The sequence below is a fragment of the Giraffa tippelskirchi genome, chromosome X (genome assembly GCF_054371585.1).
Source record: "Giraffa tippelskirchi isolate mGirTip1 chromosome X, T2T-mGirTip1v1.2.pri, whole genome shotgun sequence".
NCBI classification, from domain to species: Eukaryota; Metazoa; Chordata; class Mammalia; order Artiodactyla; family Giraffidae; genus Giraffa; species Giraffa tippelskirchi.
The window spans coordinates 126,569,226-126,586,484 of record NC_137289.1 but is presented as its reverse complement, the minus strand read 5'-3'; the positions used below and the strand labels follow the sequence as shown (position 1 = coordinate 126,586,484).

The following is a 17,259-nucleotide window of genomic DNA, read 5'->3' as shown; positions in this document are numbered from 1 at the left end:
TGAAGAATGAATTTCACAGTACTAAAGCAATCTAGCTAGTGAGATAAGAAAAATATATAGATGAACCTTGCCCTCTACCTTCTGTACACTCCATCTCCCAATAAAAAACTGGGGGATCAGAGATCACCTATGTAATGACTTGTGAATGCTAAGGGAAAACGAAAAATAAGTTTAGGCTACTAAATCACTGGGTAGAGTTTCTAGTTTGCCCCCTTTAAAGCATTCCAGACCTGAAATGCTAAGAGAGTCTACCAGTTTATGCTTTAATTTAAAATGTAAGTATTTAAATCTTTAGTGTTTATTTAACTTTTTTTTCTGAAACAAGGTTTGAATTTTCCACCTTTTTAATCAAAACAAACACCTGCCATTTTCACAGTAAGATGATGTATATACCTTGCACTAGCCACAGGAGTCCTAACTGGATGAGTAATCTTGCCAAGTCACTGAAGCACTAAGGCAGTGCAGTCCAATTAAACCATAATGTGATTCATTTTAATTGCCCTAGGAGTTACATTAAGTAAAAAGAAACAGGTGAAATTGTTAATAATTCTAATATATTTAATCCAAGACAGCAAAAAGACTCTTGTTTTTAACATAAATTCAATATAAACATCACTGATATTTTACAAAATTTTTTTCAAACTAAGTTCTGGGAGTGCAGTGTATACTTTATATTTACAACACATTTCAAGTGTTCAGTATCCACCTGAAGTTACCACCCTCTTCCAACAACAAAAGAGAAGACTCTACATATGGACATCACCAGATAGTCAATACCGAAATCAGACTGATTATATTCTTTGCAGCCAAAGGTGGAGAAGCTCTACACAGTCAGCAAAAACAAGACCAGGAGCTGACTGTGGCTCAGATCATGAACTCCTTATTGCCAAATTCAGACTTAAATTGAAGAAAGTAGAAAAAACCACTACACTATTCAGGTATGACCTACATCAAATCCCTTATGATTATACAGTGGAAGTGACAAATAGATTCAAGGGATTAGATCTGATAAAGTGTCTGAAGAACTATGGATGGAGGTTTGTGACATTGTACAGGAGACAGGGATCAAAACCATCACCAAGAAAAAGAAATGCAAAAAGGCACAATGGTTGTCTGAGGGCTTACAAATAGCTGTGAAAAGAAGAAAAGCAAAAAGCAAAGGAGAAAAGGAAAGATATACCCATCTGAATGCAGAGTTCCAAAGAATAGCTATGAGAGATAAGAAAGTCTTCTTCAGTGATCAATGTAAAGAAATAGAGGAAAACAATAGAATGGGAAGGACTAGAGATCTCTTCAAGAAAATCTGAGATACCAAGAGAACGTTTCATGCAAAGATGGGCACAATTAAAGGACAGAAAAGGTATGGACCTAAGAGAAGCAGAAGATATTAAGAGGTGGCAACAACACACAGAAGAACTCTACAGAAAAGATCTTCATGACCCAGATAACCACGATGGTGTGATCACTCGGCTAGAGCCAGACATCCTGGAATGTGAACTCAAGTGGGCCTTACGAAGCATCACTATGAACAAAGCTAGTGGAGGTGATGGAATCCCAGTTGAGGTATTTCAAATCCTAAAAGATGATGCTGTGAAAGTGCTGCACTCAATATGCCAGTAAATTTGGACAGCTCAGCAGTGGCCACAGGACTGGAAAAGGTCAGTTTTCATTTCAATCCCAAAGAAAGGCAATGCCAAAGAAAGTTCAAATTACCGCACAATTGCACTCATCTCACACGCTACCAATGTAATGCTCAAAATTCTCCAAGCCAGGCTTCTACAGTACGTGAACCGTGAACTTCCAGATGTTCAAGCTGGATTTAGAAAAGACTGAGGAACCAGAGATCAAATTGTCAACATCTGTTGGATCATCAAAAAAACAAGAGAATTCCAGAAAAACATCTACTTCTGCTTTATTGTCTATGCCAAAGCCTTTGACTATGTGGACCACAACAAACTGGAAAATTCTTCAAGAGATGGGAATACCATACCACCTGATCTGCCTCCTGAGAAATCTGTATGCAGGTCAAGAAGCAACAGTTAGAACTGGACATGGAACAACAGACTGGTTCCAAATTGGAAAAGGAGTACATCAAGGCTGTATATTGTCACCCTGCTTATTTAACTTATATGCAGAATACATCATGTGAAATGTTGGACTGGATGAAGCACAAGCTGGAATCAAGATTGCTGGGAGAAATATCAATAACCTCAGATACGCAGATGATACCACCCTTATGGCAGAAAGCAAAGAAGAACTACAGAGCCTCTTGATGAAAGTGAAAGAGGAGAATGAGAAAGCTGGCTTAAAACTCAACATTCAAAAAACTAAGGTCATGGCCTCCAGTCCCATCACTTCATGGCAAATAGATGGAGAAACAATGGAAACAGTGACAGATTTTATTTTGGGGGGATCCAAAATCACTGCAGATGGTGACTGCAGTCATGAAATTAAAAGATGCTTGCTCTTTGGAAGGAAAGCTATGATCAACGTAGATAGCATATTAAAAAGCAGAGACATTACTTTGCGGACAAAGATCCATCTATTCAAGGCTATGGTTTTTCCACTACTCATGTATGGATGTGAGAGGTGGACTATAAAGAAAGCTGAGAACCAAAGAACTGATTCTTTTGAACTGTGGTGTTGGAGAAGACTCTTTAGAGTCCCTTGGACTGCAAGGAGATCCAACCAGTCCATCCTCAAGGAAATCAGTCCTGAATATTCATTGGAAGGACTGATGTTGAAGGTGAAAGTGCAATACTTTGACCACCTGATGCGAAGAGCTGACTCATTTGAAAAGACCCTGATGCTGGGAAAGATTGAAGGTGGGAGGTGAAGGGGATGACAGAGGATGAGATGGTGGGATGGCACCACTGACTCGATGGACATGAGTTTGAGTAAACTCCAGGAGTTGGTGATGGACAGGGAAGCCTGGTGTGTTGCAGTCCATGGGGTCACAAAGAGTCAGACACGACTGAGCGACTGAACTGACAGACCTTACTGGTCAGCGCAAATCTAAGGCCTTCAGATTTTGATTTTAAATTATAGGCTAAGAGCTACAACTCTTAAGATTCCAGAAATCAGTATCTTCTTTAAGAGTATACAACTGACTGGGCACAGGGCGTAGCACAGATGAGGTGTTCGATACTTCTTAGGTGAAATGAACAAAATGCAATTCATTACATTTAATGATAGGAATGACTTTATGGGCCTCCCTCATAACTGAGTTGGTAAAGAATCTGCCTGAAATGCAGGAGACCCTGGTTCGATTCCTGGGCCAGGAAGATCCGCTGGTGAAGTGATAGGCTACCCACTCCAGTAATCTTGGGCTTCCCTTGCGGCTCAGCTGGTAAAGAATCCACCTGCAATATGGAAGAACTGGGTTCGATCCCTGGGTTGGGAAGATCCCTTGGAGAAGGGAAAGGCTACCCACTCCAGTATTCTGGTCTGGAGAATTCCATGGACTGTATAATCCATGGGGTTGCAGAGTAGGACACAACTGAGCGACTTTTGCTTCATGACTTTAGGTAATCAAATCTGATATTTATAGAAATGATAATGGCTTTCCTACCAAAAAAGGATTTAACCACATCCAGACAACCTGATGGCTATTTAATCATCATCAATAAAGAGCTTCAGAAGCACCCAATGGCTTCACTCAAGCTTTCCAAGGGGCTTCAAAGAATGGTTTTTATTAATTTCTCAACCCTACTTTCAAGTCCTTAATATATAAGGGCAATACAACTGCCTTTTATAAGAAAGAAAAACAAAGGTCAATAAAAACAAGGATATTTCAGATGTCAAGAGCCTGGGATCCACAGACTACTTCAGACCTCTTTGGGGTTTCTAGCTTCTGGCTAGCTTTATTACCATTCAGAACCTCAGATGCACTGAGACCAAAGTTACTACTGCCTTTATCACCATTATTATCAGCTACCATTTACTGAACAACTATGGTATGTCCTGAAAAGTAGTTATAATTACCTCTACAAATACAAAATCAAACTCAGAGAATGGGCACATGGCAGATTCGTGACTCAAACCCAAGCCTGCCTTCTTCAACATCTTTTCTTTCCACAATGTCATTGGTAGCTATCAAGGATGTTCCTAGCTGAGTAATGACAAGCACTTTTCTTTCACTAGCTGGTAGGGGGGAAAAGATAGCAAACCCTCATCAATTTATCATCCAAATTGGGGGGTACATGTTTGTAGGATGTGGATGGCAGAGAGGGCAGGAAAGAATCCTTCTGCAAATAAGCTGTTTTCAGACATACAAGAAACAGCTGAAGGGGAAAAGCTGTCATTTTCTTTTTTAAGGACTACAAATACTTGCCTTCGAAAAAACATTAAAAAGCATCTTTACAATTGAGGCCAACAGCTTGCTAACCCACAAAGATGGCTACCATCTGAAAAGATGATTAATAGTAGACCTACTTTTCACAAGGAGTAGGAATCTAAACTGATAAAAGCTCATTCTCTTCAAGGGATTGTGTCAATAATCTTAAATGTGATAAGTACTCTGCTCTGTACAAACATTCACTCACATAAGCAGTAACTAACGTGAATAATCATTACGTATTTCACGATACATAACATTCTCAAATAAACTTAACTTTTTGGGATGATAAAATACTGAAATACTTTTGAAAAAGCTATTTCCTTTCTGCTCAGAGGGAGGTTAAGCCAACAGATAGTTTACAAACAGAAAATATTCCAACCAATAAGATCAACCAATTTGTTAAAAAAACACAGTTTTATAGTAAAGTACTACACTGATTTGTGTATTTAATCTCATAGAATACAACTAAAATCATACACTGTCATATAGGATCTCATGTTATAGATTTGAATGATTCAGATTAAAACATACAATCGATTCTGGCGCATATATATTATTCAACAACTATGCAAAACACATACAGACTTTATTATTTAACAATAATATAATGGGCTGCTACTTTTCATATCATATTTGAATTGTACTAGGGCAAGACCAAACTCCTGGGACACCCCTGAAACACCCTCACTACACCACAGATGGCCACAGCTGTGGACTGTGGAGCTGTGTAGGCGGTAACCCTAGATCAAGAGGGAACAAATATCGAAGGCATAAACCCTATGACTGTCACACAGTTCCAAAGCCACATAAACCAGGAGATTCTGAAGCATTGAGCCTTTGTTGCCTGTGAGCTTTGCAGGATTCCTTATTTCTTAAGGCTATAGCAACTGGAGGGCTGGGATGGTATGCTTACCTAAGGCTTCCTCCAGCAGTGCAGAATTTCTCTCGACAGGATTCCCCCTTCTAACCAGAGAGGAAGTTCCCCCAGAGCTCTACTCTGATGCCACAATTCTCTACACTACAGAAGATGGCCTCAACACCTAGTGCTTTGTCTCCACAGCCTTTTCTGAGCTCAGCAAATATTCAGGGCTGTTTACCTCTGCCAAAACTTTAGCTCACTTTCTAAGATAACTACATCACAGGTTATAACCCAATGAATAGTCTGCGGGCCAAAACCAGCCCACCAACCTGTTGGGTTTGGCCCGGGCATGATAAAAAGCAAAAAAGTTGAGCCACACTTTAGGAAAATTTTACATAAAACCTTGGGTATCTAGCTTTTGTCCGAAAAGTCAGATCTACCAGTAGTAGTCGACAACCAGCTGAAGCTAAGGACACATACTCTCTAGCGTGCCTAATCCCTACACTCCCCTCGCGTGTCCCAGACAGAGGCCATGCCTTGCTCCATTCACTGACATACTTGTTGGGTCTCTTGACAGCTGAAATGTGTTCAACAGAGAAGCTGAAAGGTAGTACTACACGTATTAGTCTGCCTAGTGTGTCTCAACAGTATGCTATTGATGTGGTAAGGTGGGGCACAATGATTCATCATGCAAGTCTGTTGCTCGTGACACAAGGTGTTTGGCATCCTGGTCTCCCCCTGTAAAATCCCAATAGCACCTTCAAACGGCCCCAGGAAAGGTAACAGTATCTCTGGCTGACAATCACTGCTAACATGTTAAGTTTAGTGAGGTGAGCATTTCCCAGGTTTGAAAAAAAGTTAGCCTTATCATGAAAGAACTTTTAAGATAATCTTTCAGTGGAAGGCTAAGAGGATTTCTCATACATATAACTGTAAGGATGCTACCAAAAAACAAGTGAGAAATAGGAATAGGATAGTTATTACTTCCCCTAAATGAGCCTTCCAAATTATTTCTAAAACTATCATCCTACGGGATTTTCATTCACATTAGAAACTATTTTGACATAGTCACATATTCACTGCACTGCATCTATCTCAAATTGTTATATTCTCAAGAGACTACAGACCAAAGTAATATTCATATTCAAAGATTCATCAAAGCTACTTTCAAGTTAAATATAAATCCCCAGAAAGAAACAGAAGCATATTCAGATTAAATTGAAGCTTAATGCCCCTCCCCATGAGTATCTATTTGCCAGCTGCCACCTATATAGGACATACCATACATGCCACTGCCTGCCTTCCCCCACCAATCTCTCCAACAGAAATAAAAATAAAGGTACTTGGTATTTCCTCCCAATTCCAAGGCTGGTAACAAAGAGGTAGGATATTAAAAGATAAACAAAGCTTAATGACCTTATATAGTGGTAATGGACAAAAGAAATGGGAAACCCTTGATTCTTACTTATTAGAAATATTTTGTTCAATTAAGAATGAGTTGGTGGTAGGGGAGAAAATGGTATCTCGGTTAGAGAAATCAAAGATTTTCTTTATAAACTGACTTTAAAAATATTTCAAGAACATTCTAGAAAAGGCAAAACAATAGAAGACAGTAAAAAGACCAACAGTTACCAGAGGTTTGTGGGGAGGATAGGAGGGCTCATAGGTGAAACGTAAGAGATTTTTAGGACAGTGAAATAATTCTGCATCATACTGTAATGGGAGGTACATGACATGATGCACTTGTCAAAACCGATAGAACTTTTTAACACAGAGAACCAACCTTAAAGTATACAAATTTTTAAAAATCTTTTAGAAGGTCAGGGAGTCCCAGGAAGGAATGGAGACCATATGACAAAATCTAACTGTATTACTAGTATACGAAACAGTTATCACTGCAGGGGATGGGGGAAAGCTGCCGATCTAAATAACTTTGGAGCAGGCTGTAAAGCTAAGACAAAAGGAACTGTACATGAGTATTGTATTCCAGCTGATCAAGCTGCCACAGGGGTACAGGTTAACAAAACTGATACACAACTATGCATATAATGGGATTAAACAACTAAGTAAATGGATGGTGAATGGTGGGAGCCCGACTTCTCACTGTTGGAGTGGGAGGTTGCAGAAAAGTAAGGGGAGGAGGCTAGAATGACCTATGTGGTAATGGATTAGACTTGGAGACATCAATATGAACTCATGTTTACCTACACACACACACACAGAGAAATGAATACACAGAAATACTTACAGATATGCATAAAGATACAGGTAACATATACATAGGATTTCAGCTGAGAGGGCCTAGAAACAGGAAAACCCTAGTAGCCAGATGCACACCTAGCACCCAGATCTTCATTTCCAATAGATTCTCTAATAAAAGAAACCTGGTCTTTTAGTACCAGAAAGTAAGGACATGTTCCAAAAACAAAAAAACAAAGAAAAACCAAGAAACACATGAATATGAGGGCATGCCAGAGTGAAACAGGAGCCAACCAAGAGAGTTCCTAATGGCCAAAACATAAAATATCTGAGCAACAAAATAAATAAGGTGGTATTGGATTATGACCCACCACAGAAAAGAAATATCCATAAGCCCGAACTAATAAACAAATGACTGAATAAATAAATAAATAAATCTCCCATGTAGAATTCCCAGTAATTTATGTAGAACACCCTCAAGAAGATAGAGCAAACTTCCCACTCCTTAGGACTAAGATAGGACTACACTTAGTGACTTATTTCCAAACAACACAGCATGGAACAGAATTTAAAAAAAAAAAAGTTAACTTTAGAGCAGAGAAACTTGAGAAGACATAGTCTCAGCCAGGTTACAGAGTAAACATTAACAGTGATAAATCATGATGATAGCATGTACCCTTTATATAACATAATGAGAATGGTACTTTATCTCTATGGTCTTCCTCCCCCAAACCCATAATAACCCCAGTCTAACCAAAAGAAAAACATCAGATAAATCCTAATTGAGGGACATTCTACAAAATACCTGATCAATTATCTTCAAAACTGACAAGGTCATCAAAACAAGGAAAGTCTGAGAAACTGTCACAGCCAAGAGGAGCCTAAAAAGACATGACGATAACTGAAAATAGGGTACCCTGGTGGGATCCTGAAAGAGAAAAGATACATTAGGTTAAAAACTAAGGAAATCTGCCTAAAATATAAATTTTAGTTAATAACAGTTTTAATATTGGTTAATTAATTGTAACAAGTATACCATGCTACTGTAAGTTATTAGTAACAAAGGAAATCGAGTGCAGGGTATAAAGGAACAGTCTATTAACTTTTCAATTTTTCTGAAAAATTAAAACTGTTCTAAAAAATAAACTTTGGTTTTTAAATTACCTCAAAATGGTTTATGAGCTGTGGCACAGGACTCTTATTCACATCTCCAGCTCTCAAAGCACATTCTTTTCAGTAGACTGGAAATCTGACAAAATGAGGAGATAAGTTGTCCTTTTATTAATTTCCTAATTCAATATAGTGACTTAAGCAGACAAGGTGCTAGATCACACTTTTGGGGCAAGTGGTTCTTTCCCAAGTATCATCACAGTCAGAATCTTCTTTTCCTTTAGATCACAAATATCTTCTACAGTAAATTCTACATTATCCCACAGAATAGAGCAGTTCAGAAAGACAAAAAGTCTACTGCCTGTTTTCTCATAAGGCTTGTGTAACACACCTGGTTGTGATTTACCACCTTGAGCTCCCCATTCCATCAAGAGTAGAAAGGATGAAGCCCAGGCCTATCAAGCACGTACAAAATTTTCAATTGCATAGGCAAAATAGTATATAACTTTTAAAACAATGCTACTGTATAACCCATTTCTGCTCCACGAAGAACAATTTTTATATACAATAGTAATCTTACTGGCTTATTTTGACAGATGAGCATTCTCTCTCTCCATCATTTAGAAACTATATTCATTCTTAGTAAATCTAATAATTAGTAAATCTAATAATTAAATCTAATAATCTTATCATTTTAGGGCAAATACTGGTTTGTATTACATTATCAGAGCCACCATGCATATAAGTTTCCAATTAATCTACTGACTCAACCTCCTTATAACCACTGCTGCTAAGTCACGTCAGTCGTGTCCGACTCTGTGAGACCCCATAGACGGCAGCCCACCAGGCTCCTCCGTCCCTGGGATTCTCCAGGCAAGAACACTGGAGTGGGTTGCCATTTCCTCCTCCAGTGCATGAAAGTGAAAAGTGAAAGTGAAGTCGCTCAGTCGTGTCCGACTCTTCGCGACCCCATGGGCTGCAACCTACCAGGCTCCTCCACCCATGGGGTTTCCCAGGCAAGAGTACTGGAGTGGGGTGCCATTGCCTTCAGCAGAGCTAAAATTACATTTCCTGTTTATAATGTATTTTTTCAGTGTTTTACTATATTTTTTTATTTTTTAACTTCTCAGTTACTTTATCTTAAATAGTACCTGAAAACTTAACTTCAAGTATGAGCAAGAAGTGCTTGAACCTACATGAAGGCTGTTTTCTACCATGTGAAATAGCTTTTTCAGATCTCTGATATGACAAAAATCCACTCCGCATTCATGTTAACCTTATCCCCATCGACTTTAATCAGAACACTTTTCTTTCCTTCCTAAATGACTATAAAAGCTATTGTGTGTTTGTTACCGTATTGAGCACTTGAAATAATGTTTATCAACTTTTTATTTTCCTCTGGGTTTTATAACTGTAAACCTTGAGAATAAGAACCAAACATGTTCTTTGACCTACAGTGCCTTGTGCACACTAAATAAATAAATGTATAAAGTTCCAAATAAGTGCAAATCTAATTTGCTTTGGTTGAGGTGTTCCAAGGTCTTCATTAGGTCAATTATTAAAAGACATCATCTAAAAAGACACAGGACAACCTACTGGTAACCTATACAAGGGGCAAATCATCTTGACATTTTACTACTTCAAGAGTTTACTTTGAACAGTGTTTTACAAATGGTGGGCTGTGACAGTAAACTGTATAATAAATTTACTAGGTGCTTAGTATTTAGGGAAATAAAAACAAATATATTAGAAAATATCAGAGTGCTTCAAACTTGGGGCTTCCCAGGTTTGATCCCTGTGTCAGGAAGATCCCCTGGAGAAGGAAATGGCAACCCGATCCAGTGTTCTCACCTGGAGAATCCGATGGACAGAGGAGTCTGGCAGGTTACAGTCCATGGGGTCTCAAAAGAGTCGGACATGGCTTCACACTTAGTTCAGTAAATACTGACTCAAAAAACTGATATGTGTGTACTAGATCAAGATTAAAATGTATTTCTTACTATGGGCTGCTTTGAGAAATATTGACTTAGACTATGAACTATGATGAGATATTCCAGGTTCTGTAGGAAAATTATTTACTACCTTTCTGTTTTTACTATTATCTGAATAGATGGCACCTTTCTAATTAACAAAGTGGAGTCATTTGGAAAACATCTGGATATGACAGTTGGAACAATTCTATTATGAATTTTCATGAGACTTTATTTTTTGCAAAAGCAACCTCAATTTGTTTTGTGTAGCTCCTGCAAACACTGTAGGAGATTTCTGCCTTTCTTAAAGATAAAGAAATGTGAGTTGTCAATCTCACTAACCCAGAAATTAACGATCAGAAACTGTGGTCATTTCTGATTTGAAAGATTAACCAAAAAAATGCCATTTTAATCATTTATTTTACAATGTCTAACCTTCAATACTCCTGAATCCACTGTTCATTCATTTAATAAAATCAGGGCACTCAGCTTGGAGATAAAGAAGGCCCATGTCCTCAAAGTGAGAGAAATGCACTGAGAGAGACAACAGAGTGAGGTTAAGTCCTATAATCTGCCAGTAAAAGAATTAAGTAAGAACCAAAAAAAAAGGGCTGTGGGGCAAAGCTTCATGGAGATGACATTTAAACCGGGTTGCAAAGAGCAGGATTTTTAAAAATAAAAACCATAGAATTATAAAGTTGGAAAGAAATCTACACATCATCTAACATAGTGTTTCTCAACTGGGGATGAGTTTTGCCTCACAAGGCACATTTGGCAATGTCTGGAGACATTTCTGTTTGCCATACTGGGGAAGGTTGCTGTTGGGATGTGGTGGGCACAGGCCAGGGATACTGCTTGTCATTCTACAGTAAACAGGACAACCCCTGTCAACAAAGGATTGTCTAGCCCAGTATGTCAAGAGTTCTGAGTCTGAGAAATCCTGAACCCAACCTCCATACGACGCTCTTGTTTTACACAAGAAGGCAACTGAAGGCTAGAGGGATTTAAAAACTTGCTAGAAAGCTAAGACTACAAAACAGGTCTCATAACATCTCCAGTGTTTAATTCACAACACACACCCACATATGTTATTATATTAGAAAACAGATGTTAAAAAGAATAGGAACATTATTATAAGGAAGAAAAATAAACTATCCATAGACATCAAAGCTGACACTGTTACACTGTTGTTGTTCAGTCACTCAGTCGTGTCCAACTCTGCAACCCCATGGACTGCAGCACATCAGGCTTCCCTTCACCATCTTCCAGAGCTTGCTCAAATTCATGTGCATTGAATCAGTGATACCATCCAACCATCTCATCCTCTGTCGTCCCTTCTCCTGCCTTCAATCTTTCCCAGCATTAGGGTCTTTTCTAATAAGTCAGCTCTTTGCATCAGGTGGGCGAAGTATTGGAGCTTCAGCTTCAGCATCAGTGCTTCCAATGTATATTCAGAGTTGATGTCCTTTAGGACTCACTGGTTTGACCTCCTTGCAGTCCAAGGGACTCTCAAGAGTCTTCTCCAATACCACAGTTTGAAAGTATCAATTCTTCAGTGCTCAGCCTTCTTTACAGTCCAACTCTCAAATCCATACATGACTACCGGAAAAACCATAGCTTTGACTATACAGATCTTTGTTGGCATAGTGATGTCTCTATTTTTTAATACACTGTCTATGTTTGTCATAGCTTTTCTTCCAAGGAGCAAACATTTTTTAATCTGTCATTACTTCCACTTTTTCCCCTTTTATTTGCCATGAAGTGATGGGAATGGATGCTATTATCTTTGTTTTTTGAGTGTTGAGTTTTAAGCCAGTTTTTTCACTCTCCTCTTTCACCTTCATCAAGAGGCTCTTTAGTTCCTATTCACTTTCTGCCATATTGTTATACAGTCTTTCTTGATATAGATGTACTAATAGAATTAGGCTATAATACCATTTTAAAATTATACCCTTATTTTTTCATAATATAATACTAGAATTTTCATCTATACAACTCATTTATTGAACATGTATCTGAGACTAGAAATATTACAATAAAAACCAGCAAGTTGAAAGATAAGCATAGGCACACATACCCAGTTACTCCTTGGGGCAAAATGTCTTTTAAATCTCACCAGCTCAAACCACTGGGGTTCTGGGACCTGGGCAGGATTCAGTTTAGTTCAGTCGCTCAGTTGTGTCTGACTCTTTGCGACCCCATGGACTGCAGCATGCCAGGCCTCCCTGTCCATCACCAACTCCTGAAGCTTACTCAAACACATGTCCATTGAGTCGGTGATGCCATCCAACCATCTCATCCTCTGTTGTCCCCTTCTCCTCCCGCCTTCAATCTTTCCCAGCATCAGGGTCTTTTCCAACGAGTCAGTTCTTCGCATCAGGTGGCCAAAGTATTGGAGCTTCAGCTTCAGCATCAGTCCTTCCAATGAATATTCAGAACTGATTTCCTTCAGGATGGACTGATTGGATCTCCAGTCCAAGGGACTCTCAAGAGTCTTCTCCAACACCACAGTCAAAAGCATCAATTCTTCAGCACTCAGCTTTCTTTATAGTCCAACTCTCACATCCATACATGACTACTGGAAAAACCAGAGCTTTGACTAGATGGACCTTTGTTGGCAAAGTAATGTCTCTGCTTTTTAATATGCTGTCTAGGTTGGTCATAGCTTTTCTTCCAAGGAGCAAGCGTCTTTTAATTTCATGGGTAGGATTAGTTCTCTTTATTCAAAATCAATGGCTAAGTTACTCTTTCATTTGCTGATGAAGTTTCTAATAGCAAATGAAATGGACAAAGAACTTGCTTTGGGTCCTGAATTAGGGCCTAATTTTTAACATATGAACCTATCTGGACATCTATCTTTTATTTTTTCATCCTTGTTATTAAATGTACAAAAGGCATGGGGGCAAGGAGATGGAGTAAACAAACATGTTGACAGCAATACAGATTAGTTTTCTAAAAACTTTTCTGCTCTAATATGATTACAAAAATACACAAACACAGATAATACATTCCTTATCTTCAATGTTTGAACTGGTGAAACTTCAGCTAAAACACCTTGTCCAGTTGGACATGCAACAACAATTCAGGGTAAAAAAAAATAAAATGCTGAAGACACTGTCCTAAACAAATGAAAGACAGAAGAGGTATGATCCAACCTATGAAAGACTTAAGGAAGGCTACAGGAGCAAGTGATACAGTATACAAATAAAAGATCAAGAAAAAGGAAAGCAGCCATTTGTACACATTTACTACTTGAAATTTCAATGAATGATGTTTATATTCAGTCAGTAACAAAATGTTCATCTGACTGCCTGAGCCACTCTGTTACCCTTCCTAGTCAGTCACCTCTAGTGCCTAAGGCACAGCTCACAACAGCTGAAGCAATGGCCAAAGCTTTTCTGAGGTTTCTGCTTCATCCCTGGTAGACCAGCAGGGGTCCTTGCAGCACCGTATGATATAGTAGTTATTAAATTTTGATGTGTTTGATTACAAAACTGTGCTAAGGCAGTTTAAAGGCCATAGATCTTTAAATGACTCTATATGAGTCTATACAGACTCTATATTGAGTCTAATTTATTCTCTGGGAAAGTAGAATGTTTAAAAATTTCCATACCTCAAGTGAGCACCATACCCTCAGTACAAGACCCAACAGTTAAGAGGGTACGTTTGGGTTTTTTCCCCCCTTTGTCTCCCCATCCCCCACACCCCACTATACCTTAAGAGAATTGCAACTGCTCACTCAGGACTGGGAGGCCCTCCCAATAATCCAATCCACAAAATCATTAATCTTCCATTCAGGAATAACTTTTAACCTCCTCAGGAAGGAAGAAAAGTACTTTATTATAAGCCTTAGTGAAATAATATAAAGTCTTAGCTAAAAAAGAAAGCAGTCTTCTTTCCCCACAGAGGATATTAACAACTCGAGAACTACCGAGATATTTTAGGTTAACTAACTAGTCTAAGTGAATGAGGAAAAAGTTTTTTGAGAGAAAAGTTTCAGCTAATAATGGCAGAAGTGACTAATTTACAACACTATTTTGCAATTTTTAATTTAATAACTAATCCATACAATTGTAGGGCTTCCTTCTGTCGTGGCTCAGCAGTCAAGAATCTACCTGCGAAGCAGGAGACTAGGGTTTGATCCCTGGATCAGGAAGATCCCCTGGAGAAGGAAATGGCAACACATTCCAGTATTCTTGCCAGGAAAATCCCACGGACAGAGGAGCCCGGTGATCTACTGTCCATGGGGTAGCAAAGAGTCGGCCATGAGTTAGCAACTAAACAGCAACCACCACCACCATGCAATTGCAGATAATGAATTGGAAAAGCATTAGGTGAAAATTGGGGCTTCGTTAAGAGATCAGGCTGTCAACATCTGAACCTTCTCATGAATCAAACAAACTGACTACAAAAAGAAATTTTTTTTAGACAACTAGGAAAACTTGAACATGGATTAAGAAGTATTATATATGTAATTAAGGAATCACTATCAAGTGTGTTGTATACGACAACACATTTCATTCATGTATGAAAATGTGTCGTTTTACATACATGTTACCTAAGGATGAAATAATGTTTTGGATATGCCATAAATTCTCAGCAAAAAAGAGCAGTAAGGGGACGATGACACAACTATGGTGAAATGTTGATGAATGCAGCATAGATGTTCACTGAACTCTTTTCCCTGTACATTTCAAAATGTTCCAAATAACAATTTAAAAAGAAAATGATCAACTGGGGGTCACTACAGAGTCCTTTAAGGAAGAAAAAAAAACAGTGTATTCAAAATAAAACTTAAAAGCTGATGATTTTCATTCTTTTTGTATAGAGATCACATAAAAAGAAGCTAAAAATATAAAACTACTGAAAGGATTCTTAAGGCAGTCCAGAGATGATAAATCCTTACAGAGATAAAAACCATTATGTTTAAAGTCAGTTATTATTAACTAATATTATGATTAATAATTATATTAATCAGAAATTATAAGCATAGTTTATAATTATGTTAAATTCAAACTTTTAAATATGTATTGAATCTTATTATATGCAAGGCCCTGCAATAAATAAGTGATAAGGCAAAATGGTGAAGCCCATGCCCTTTTAATTTTTTTAAGTTGCCCATGCCATGTCTTAAAGCTTACTCTTGAACTGGTGAAACATAACACACACTCTGTACCCTGATAACAAAAAGAGTTCAGAGAAAGGAGAGATGGATTCAAGTAAATCAAGTATACTGAAGAAAAATAAAGTAGACAACAGAAAAGATACAGGATCAAAAGAGAAGGAAGAGGGAAAAGTACAAAGGTCTGAAATAGGAGGACATTCAAAAGATACTGGTACCAATCACAGTTCTATCAACATTTTAAAGCATGACAGTTTTGTGAATGAGATGGGGAAGAAAACTAATGAATGAACTTCCAAGAAAAGAAACCTTGGATAGGTAGAGGGAGGGCTTCCCTGGTGGAACAGACTCTAAAGAATCTGCCTGCAAGATGGGAGAATGGGTTTGATCCCTGGGTTGGGAAGATCCCCTGCAGAAGGAAATGGCAATCCGCTCCAGTATTTTGCCTGGAGAATCCCATGGACAGAGGAGCCTGGCAGGCTACAGCCCCTGGTATTGCAAAGAGTTGAAGTGACTTAGAGAAGCAGCAGAACGACTGATTCGTGTTGATGCTTGGCAGAAACCAACACAGTAAAGTAACTGTCCTTCAATTAAAAATAAATTTATTTAAACATTAAAAAAAAAGAACCCTTGGATAGGGACAAAAAAATTACAGTGACAACAGTTCTCAAGAGAAAATGAAGTAGTACTACATTTGAGGAGGAGGCATCCTCACACCTGTAAACAAGTAGCAACTGAACACTATGTAAATGAAAAAGCTTCAAGTAAACAAGGGCATTTGACATTCACAGTTGGATGGCATTAGTGATTCAATGGACATGAACTTGGGCAAACTCTGGGAGATGTTGAGGGACGGGGAGGCCTGGTGTGCTACAGTCCATGGGGTCACAAAGGGTCAGACACAACTTGGCGACTGAGCAAGAACACCAAAAATGTGAGATAACTGTTCAAGGCTTTCATTATAAGGATGCTGAAAATAAGATGTGAGCACCATTCAGAAGCAGAAGCACCACCAGACATATAGAAATACTGACACTACTGCTGGGAAAAGCTTCTGAGGTATAAAAGCTTTTTGCTTTCCATAAGATTCAGAGGATCAAAACAAGTATGATTTAGGCTAGGATCACAAAAACAGTGATTAGGAAAGAAAGGAAAGCTTACAGAAAATACCCAGTAAGGTTAGAGACTTTGAGGTTAACCATGAGAGTGACAAGAAAGATGACAAGTACACTGGAAACAAAAGAGGCATGAGTAAACAGGGAATGGGACTAACTATACATGTGCGGTGATAAAGGGTTAGTGACAAAGCAAACTTTACAACAGGGCAGAGGGGCTGGCAAATTCTAGTGCATGACCATATTCTAGAAACGGGGTAAGGTGAGAGGCAGTGAGGATGGGATATGAAGGAACAATGTCCCAATCATCTCAGTCTTTAGGACACAAGTCATGAGATCATTATATTACACGGTGCACAGAAAAAAGAAAGCATAATGTGACAAAAACTAGGAAATCAGTGACATCTATAGGCAAGTGTTAACTGGTCACAACAGCTGAAATGAAACACTGTAATAGTCACAGACGACATAAACCACTCACCAGCTGTGGGGCCACAGACAAGTTTCTTAACCTATGTTAGCCCCTGTTTCCAAATCCTTTGCTT

At 38.5% G+C, this 17,259-nt stretch overlaps 1 protein-coding gene across 23 annotated transcripts in view; it reads right to left on the bottom strand.

Moving 5' to 3' along the window:
• TAB3 (TGF-beta activated kinase 1 (MAP3K7) binding protein 3) overlaps positions 1-17,259 on the bottom strand; it is a 97,965-nt gene that overhangs the window by 56,280 nt on the left and 24,426 nt on the right. For 14 of the 23 annotated variants that reach the window (XR_014075585.1, XR_014075586.1, XR_014075588.1 and 11 more), the window contains exons 2-3: positions 8,562-8,646; positions 8,203-8,325 (exon numbers count right to left, since the gene is read on the bottom strand). The exons of 6 other annotated variants lie outside the window; for them this stretch is intronic. The gene's annotated coding sequence lies outside the window, so the exon portion shown is untranslated. Of the gene's footprint in view, positions 1-8,195; positions 8,326-8,561; positions 8,647-17,259 lie in introns of all 23 variants that reach the window. 3 more of the 23 variants (XM_081564343.1, XM_081564348.1, XM_081564354.1) reach the window with 1 other exon arrangement.